Raw genomic sequence first — 8,760 nt, forward strand, 5'->3', positions numbered from 1 at the left:
TCTGTCTGTGAGTCCATTCCACACATTGATCACTCTTTATGTGAAAACATTTCCTGGTGTTAGTTCTAACATTACTTTTTACTAGTTTAAACTTGTGTCCCCTTGTTCTATTCCCCACAATTTAGTACAAAGTGATATTCCGGGTTTGCCTTTTCCATTCCATTAACAATTTTATATACCTCCAAAAGATCACCTCTCAGATGCTTCTTTTCTATGGCGGAAAAGCTTAATTTCTGCATAACTTAGATCACTGACATCAGGGATCAGCCTCATGGCTCTTGTCTACACTGCTTCGAGTGATTGAATATCTCCCATATTTCTTGGCAACCAGAATTGGACACAGTACTCAAGTTATGGTCCTTCCAGAGCACCTTACAATCCAGTTTGATTATGACTTCCTCTGACTTCTCTTCTACTGATTTACATAGTTACAAAGTATTTACAGCACAGAAACAGGCCATTCGGTCCAGCTGGTCCATGCTGGTGTTTATGCTCCACACGAGCCTTCTCTAATCCTTCATCATCTATCCCCATCAACATACCCCTCTATTCCTTTCTCCCTAAATTGTTTATCTTACTTCCCCTTAAATGCATCAACATTCTAATCACTCTCCAAATAAAGAAATTTCTCCTGAATTCCCTATTGGATTTATTAGTGACTATCTTATATTTATGGCCCCTAGTTCTGGTCTCCACTACAGTGGAAATATCTTCATAAGCCCCTTCATAATCTTAAAGACCTCTATCAGGTCACCCCTTAATCTTCTCTTTTCTAGAGAGAAGTGCCCCAGCTTGTTCAATCTTTCCTGATTGGTATAACCTCTCAGTTCTGGTATCATTCCAGTAAATTTATTTTGCACGTTCTCCAGTGTCTCTATACCTTTTTATAATATGGAGACCAGAACTATTCACAACACTCGAAGTGTGGTCTAACCAAAGTCCTATACAAGTATAAATATAAATTGGTTATATAAATCAACATTTGATTGGTTTTGTTGATTGCTACTCTTCATTGGTGGTATATGTTCAGCATTGAGTCTACTAAGACTCCTAAGGCATATTCAACTTCATCATTAGCTATTTTGCCATTCATAGACTATGTGTGTTGCCTAGTTTTCTTTCCTACACTTGTCTGCATTAAATTTCATTTGCCATTGTTCTGAACCCTTACATAACTTGTCCAACTCTCTCTGTAGTTTCTGAGCTGGTCTCTTTGATTCCACTGTCCTTTCTAGTTTGGTATCATTTGCAAATTGGACCACTTTGAATTGAGTTTCTGAATCCAGTTAATTTACATAAATTACTTTATATTATGTAAATTAAAGACACACATTTAAGGAAGGATATACTTGCATTGGAGGCAGTGCAGAGAAGGTTCACTTGGTTGATTCCTGGGATGAAGGGGTTGACGTATGATGAAAGGTTGAGCAGGTTGGGCCTATACTCATTGGAGTTTAGAAGAATGAGAGGTGATCTTATTGAAACATATAAGATTCTGAGGGGGATTGACAGGGTGGATGCTGAGAGGATAATTCCCCAAGTGGGGGTATCTAGAACTAGGGGGCATAGTTTCAGAATAAGGGGTCGCCCATTTAAGATGGAGATGAGGAGGAATTTCTTCTGAGAGTCGTGAATCTTTGGAATTCTCTACCCCAGAGAGCTGTGGAGGAGGAGCCATTGAATATATTCAAGGCAGAGATTGACAGACACTTTTTTTTAATTCATTGATGGGATGTGGGCGTCGCTGGCTGGCTAGGCCTGCATTTAGTGCCCATCCCTAATTGCCCTTGAGAAGATGGTGGTGAGCCGCCGCCTTGAACCACTGCAGTCCATATGGTGTAGGTACACCCACAATGCTGTTAGGAAGGGAGTTCCAGGATTTTGGCCCAGCGACAGTGAAGGAACGGCGATACAGGTCCAAGTCAGGATGGTGTGTGGCACTTTTCCGCTCTCTCCCCATACCCCTTGAACTACAAGGGAGTCAAGGGGTATGGGGAGAGAGCGGAAGCGTGGTGTTGAGGCCAAGATTGGATCAACCATGATCTTATTGAATGGCGGAGCAGGCTCGAGGGGCCGATTGGCCGACTCCTGCTCCTGTTTCTTATGTTCTTATTACAAACAATAATGGTCCCAACACTGAGCCCTGAGGCACCCCGCTCAATACTCCCCAACCCCCCCCCCACCCCTCGACATAACTCCTCTAACAAGTACTCATTGGCCCAGATATTCCGATCCCTGCGGGTGTGTACTCGCTGTGTACCCACCCGTAGGGACATTGGAAATGCCGGTTTCAGGATGCACAGCGCATGCGCTGAAAACCGGCATTTCCAATCTGTCAAGAATGGTCTTGACAGACGGCTGCACTGGAAAAGGGCCTCTGCGGCAGATAGTTCCGCTTTTTGGAGACCCTCCGCCCGCAGAAAACCCTTACAATTCTTACGTCTGGTAAAAGCAGGCGTTAGGCCTGCTTTTACCAGGATAAGAGTTCATAAAAGTAAAAAAAAAAATGTTTTCACTGATTTATCATTTAAAAATACTTTTAAAAAAGGTAAGTTTATTTTTAGCCCTGTAAAAAATTTTAATTATTTTTTTCAAAAAATTAAATTTTTGTTTAAAATACTTAATTTATTGTCATTTCAAGTCATTTTAAAAATGTGATTTAAAAAAAAAAATTATTTAAAGTCTTACAGTGCTTTGTTTTTTCATTGATCTCCATTCATATATTTGACAGGTCTTCCTGCCAAATGTATGAAAAGAGATTCCCTCTGTGATTGGCTCCCCATGGCCCACGAGATCCCAGGGACGCTGCGAACTACCTGCACCTCTGGGATACGTGGGCCCTGCGCACTTCAAGTTTGGTGAGGCCCAGGAGCGGAAGCGTGTGTGTCCCTGGGAGCCCTCGGGTAAGGGCGCAGATTTTTCCAGATCGCTGGTCTCCGCCCGCAGGAGACCTGCGATCGGAAAATACGGGCCATTGTTTCCAACCCAACATCCAATTTCTTATCCATCTTCAAGTTTTAACTTGATTTCCCACAGCTTTAAGTTTAACAAACAGTCTTTTAGTGTGGAACTTTGTCAAATACCTTTTGGAAGCCTAGGCTCATCATATGACAGGGACTTCCACACCTGGGATGTTACTTCCTCAAAGACATTGAGGAGGTTGGTCAGACAAGAATTTCTCCTTCTGAATCTATGTTGATTGCTGCTTACTAGGTTATTATTGGGCAGACACTACTCAATTTTACTCCTAATAATCAATATAATTATTTTACGTGGAATGAAAGTAAGACTAATGAGTTTATAGTTGCCTATGTCTCTTTCGCCACCCTTTTTGATTATGGGCAGTGCATCAGCCAGTTTCTATTCTAATGGTACTTGCTCTGTTTCAATTGACTCACTCAACGTGATTTCCTCATTCACTCTATCTTGTGCCACTTCCAGCAGAAAGACCATTTTGGTGATGTATATTATGGAGACAGATTCAGGCTGGAAAAACATAGAAACATAGAAGATAGGAGCAGGTAAGAAGGGTAGACTCTTACCATCCTCATTGAAAACTGCAAGGTTATGTGCCAATTGTAGGGGTCGCAAAATCCCCTCAGCCCCCGAAGATCGGGAAATATTAATCCACATCGTGGATGAAGACTTGTGTGATTTAAATTGTCTCTGGGTTGGACAATGTTTTAAAACATACCCAGAACCGCAAAAGGCTGCGTTAAAAAGCTCGTAAGCTGGGCAGCACTTGGACACTGGAATCAAAGAACTTTGTGAAAATCGCACACTTTAAGATTGTACATTTTATTAAAAGATGTACTCTTGAGTTTTGGACTGTTTAAATTGCCCAGGGCATAAAAATGGCGGAACAGACCTCATGGAAACAGAATTATAAAAGGCAGCAGAACAGGACAGACAGGCTGTTAGCATATAAAAAAGCTCAGCGCTGCCCTGTAGTGGGTTTGAATGGAGCCCGAGCTGTCAGTCGCCCTGTGGTATTGGGCGGGTCCGGTAACCTACAAGCTGCTTGTTTACACGGGAGTAGCCCGTTTGAATCAGCCAATCATCGGACAGCAAGCACAATGGGTTGTTTACACACATCCATTCACTGAAACTGACTCTACTATGTGATGTCTCCATGTATGAATGGAGGAAGTTAAAAGCCCTTCTCTTGTGTATTCAAACTTTTCAGCGCGAAATTGCGCACGGACCTTTTCAGCGCGAAAACAGCAGGGACTCCCAGGGTATAAAGATTAAGCCCAGGAAGTCCTCGCTCTCTCTTCTCTTTTACTCTTTGGACTGCAGGTGAGCAAGGCTTCTGACCCACTAGCAAGACAATCTAGTGAGAAGTAAAGGGGTGGTAATTTAAGGGAACTGTTGCTAAGATTGTAAAATTAACATTGTAGCCATTTATCCCTCATTTTTGCCGTCTGCCTTCCCCTGTTGAGCAATTTTACCATGATTACTTTGATCATGTGGTGTAGTTTCTTTAGTTTTAATAAAATTTGACTTTCTTGCATCCAGACCATTTGTCCGTTTTTAATATATCATTAATTATAAGTTCCTCCAGTCAGAACTGGAAGGAGGGTTTAGCGATTCGAAACTGCTGATTGGAATTGGTCACAGTGCAGTGGCAAAGACTGCCTGACCAGGTAAATTACCGTAAACCAGGTAAAGGATGCCCCCCTACACCATGCAAAATCAGGTTTACAAAGCTATTTCCAGAATTATAAAGTCACTGATTTATACATAGTGAATACAAGTCTATTCCATTGTTTAGGGTTATCCAAATATGAAAATTTTACTCACGGTGTGGGGGGAGACATATACTGGTAACTTGGATTTGTCTTTGCTTCATTTTGTTAGTTTCCTCTGTTGAGTTGGAAGATTATTTAAGGAATGTAGTGCACAGGAGTGGTCCAGTCTTACGGATGTGGTGGAGAACTGGCCTGCAAAGCAGTGTGTGAATCCAAGCTTGTCGTCAGTGATGGATATGTCTGACAGTTGCAGAGCTGTGCAACATATGTCTTGCATGGCATTTATATGAATTCCAATTATCCAAGTTTCACGCTTCTAGGGTTCTAAAGAATCACATGTTTCTATTTTTAATTATAGTTTAAGTTTTTGTGCGCAATTGAACAAGATATCAGGGGTTCAGATCACTTTTTAAGTTTTGAAACCCAGGGCTATATTTTTCTCTCTCCACTAATTTTAGTGTAAAAATAGTGGCTGTATATTTGTAAATGGTGCCAAAGAGCTACTCATGCTGTTCCTTTACACAAGTTACCCAGTGCCTCCTTTGTAAAATGTGCTTTTTGAAGTTGGATTTGATCCATTTATCAGAAAGATTTTCCACCTGATAGTTGAATGAGCAGATTTTTCAACATTTATGCCAGTTAATTGGTTCGCTAGCTGTTTTAGAAATGTTAAATGATCGTTAATACAGATGGGTTGTGATTCATTGCTTTTTATTCTATTCCTGGTAATAAAACTGCATTCCCGGGAAGCACACATTTGAAAACCCTCGTATTCCTTCTATTTTATTAACCAGTGGTACATTTAGAATAAAATGTACAATGTTTTGCACACAAATAAAAAAACATGTCCCCAGTCTGAGCACTGACCATTTCCAGTTCCGATGTAGAATGGCCACATGCAGATGAACGGTGTCTCTTTCTGCTTTTCTCAACAATGGAGTTGAAATCACACATCAGTAACCAACATATTAGCATATTTGTATGGACTTACTCTATATGCAACTTTAATGAAGGTGTTAACCCATAAAATAAATGATTTAACACCTTTGTTATAATAGTACATGCGGAATTTCATGTTTAGGAATGGGGCTATTTCATTTTCACTAAATAAGCACACTTAACAGGACTCAGCAATTTTTAACACGTTAAGCAGCATCTAAGGACGCGATCTTGCCAGCCCTGGGGAGGCGGGTATGGAGGTGGGACTGCCGGGAAAATGGCAGAATTTGGGGGCGGGTGCCCAACCTGCCCCCAACCCGTCTCCATGCCATCTTGCTAGGAGGCGGGTAGCTGACCTGCACCGGGTCCCGTCTCCTTGGAGGCGGGAAGGGGATTACAGCCACTTAACTGCCTGTTAACAGGTAATTAACAGGCAGCTAAGAGGATTATTCCCATCTTACCCACACAAGTGCGGGCTTCCCGAAGACTGCGAACCCCGTCAGGGTCACCGAGGCGAGCGGTGGGTCTGCGGGGGTCGGAGGGGTGCAAATGTGCGCTGTGAAGGTAAGTGATGGGTGCAAGTGTGGAGAGGTGAGTATGTGAGGTAAGTGGAAAGTGTTAGAAAAAGTTTACTTACCTTTGTTTCTTCCTGCAGGCTTCAAAAGTTGGGTATGTAGAGAGTCTCGCACCTCCGTGGCAGAGATGACAGATGGCTGCTGCATTCTCCAATGCAACAACCATCTAATTTCTGCTAAAGAAAGAGTTTGATGAGTCTTGAATTGAAGAACTCATCAAACTACAGAGAATGTCAATGTTTGACAGCTTCACAGAGCTGTCAAACGATGACAATTCCTCTGTCAAAAATTTTTGACAGATGAAATGTCATACGCTGACGTTCTCTGTAACCGGCTTCCCCTTATTTGGCCTGCTAAGCCCACTGGGCATGCTTAACAAGGTCAATCAAGGGAAAATAGCATGGGTTGGCCGCAAATCGATGGAGGTGGGACATCGACCCGACAAGCAGCAGTCCCACCTCCATTGGCAAAATCGCCCCCTTAGTGTTACTTCATGAAAAATGATAAGCAGTTGTCTGTTGTGAATTCATACCTCCTCGTAACTGAATTATGCCCAAAACCATTTCACTTAGAACCACTGCAGTTGTCAGTGAGAGATCTTCAAACTAGAGCCCATAGATGAAAAGATAGTATTCTCACCCACTATATTATGCCGTCCCTAGGTTGTATTCTCTGACGATTGAGTAGCCACTGCTTTGTAAGATGTTATAAGTCAAATGCTGATATTAATACCGTGTCTTGGCACAGGCCAATACTCTGTCTGACTCTGTTTTGTTTGTGCAGGAGCAGAAATGGCTGAAGGAATATTATGGTGTGCAGCTATTTAACAGATGAAGAAGTCGTCAAATTACAGTAGCAGCAAGAGGCAAAACCTGAAGAAAGTAAACACAATGATGATCTATCACTACATAGGTCCATCAATTGAGCACCAACACAACAGAACTGCAGCCATAATGATCTAAATATTCATTATTTAAGCTGGGGCACTTATCAAGATCGGAAATTTCACCAGTTTGGCAGCTTGGGATAGTCTGACGTCAATCTCGGAAAGCTGGAGCTCGGAAGATTCATGGATTACCATCGTTGGAAAAGTAAAGTTACATGAATTGTCCCCGTTTTAAACGTTGAAAGCACTTGTAATTTAGAAGAAAGTATTGGCCAGCATATTTTAATTGAGATGAACACTTCACACAAAATGTGATCATTGTAAAATATTAGCTGAAGCGTTTAATGTATGGTAAACATATTTCAGAATTCTGTTGACTCATGTACAGCTCACATGCTGAGATTTTAAAGTAAAGCCTCAAATATTTTTCCAAGTTGTCCTCCAGCTTTGAATTAGTTCAAGGAGAACCCACCTCGACAGCTTTATTTTATTTCAATAAAAGTTCACATTGCATATGAGGATTTGGAATAATTTCACAAAGTAATTGCTAATAATTATTTTAACCATTACCCAACATTTGCCCCAATGAGGTGGGTCTTGGATGTCAAATAAAAATGAATGTTGTGGAGAATGCGTTGTATTGGTTGTTAGTACGTTAGGGGGGAAAAATTCGGTTGGTTTGCGCCTCCCATTAGCGCCTTAAGAGGGCGCGAATGGGGCGCAAAGCAACTAGTGCCCGGGCGCGGTGATGTTTGCGCCGCTCGCAAAATTAACTGGACATCTTGCGGCGGCGCTAAACACTGCCGCCATGATCTCCTGCACCGGCAGATTGTGATGTCAGTCAAGTGCGCAACGCCCCGTTAGCGCCCCGGACCGGATATTGAGTGGCGCCCCCTGCCTTACCGCCTGCCGTTAGCAACGACAGGTTGAGGGGAGCGTTATGCTGTCAGAAAGGGACTAGGGGAGCGCTATTTAAAGGCGACCGCTTCCTGCCTTTTTTTGTCGGTGACATCTTTGCACCACGCATTCTGAGAGAGAGAGAGAGAGAGAGAGACTTCTGGAGAGATTCAACGCTGTGTGAAGGAGTTTGGAGTACCGAGCAGCACTTTGCAGGTTTATTTTGATTTGCCCTTCCTTGCTTCGCCAGCGCTCTGAGGTAGCGCCTCGCTCCTCGGCCTTTGCGCCTTAAGACAGGTGTGTAGCGCCTGATTTAGCGCTCCAATCAACTCCAGGGGCGATAAAAGCCAAGTTTGCTGTCGGAGGCGATAATTAGCGCCAGGCACTAAATGTTGCGCACGGCCGATAATGGCGCCCCAAACGGGGCGATACTGAATTTTTCCCCCTAGATCTCTCTGTTTACTCGATGTTTACAGTGGGAGTTTGCAGTTTAAAGTCGAATTATTATATGCCTGTGAAGTTGTTCAAGCTATAATATTTTTTAAAGGACTTGAACAACATACCAGGCCATAATCATTAAACTTAAATGTTCTATACAGTCATCGGAACCTTGAACATGTAATGCAATGAATGGGACTATTTTGTTTAACAGGTTTCAATAATTTATTATATATGTTATCTAGGCAGTTGCAGGAACAAACACAGAAGAGAA

At 42.4% G+C, this 8,760-nt stretch overlaps 1 long non-coding RNA gene across 1 annotated transcript in view; it reads left to right on the forward strand.

Annotated features, from left to right (window-relative positions):
• LOC147117805 (uncharacterized) overlaps positions 1-8,006 on the forward strand; it is a 138,106-nt gene extending 130,100 nt beyond the window's left edge. The window contains exon 4 of the long non-coding RNA XR_015078309.1: positions 7,049-8,006. This is a non-coding gene — a long non-coding RNA (uncharacterized LOC147117805). The remainder of the gene's footprint in view (positions 1-7,048) is intronic.
• The last annotated feature ends 754 nt before the right edge of the window (positions 8,007-8,760 follow it).

The sequence above is a fragment of the Somniosus microcephalus genome, chromosome 5 (genome assembly GCF_052327205.1).
Source record: "Somniosus microcephalus isolate GS21.2 chromosome 5, FLI_Smic_1.0, whole genome shotgun sequence".
Classification (NCBI taxonomy): Eukaryota; Metazoa; Chordata; class Chondrichthyes; order Squaliformes; family Somniosidae; genus Somniosus; species Somniosus microcephalus.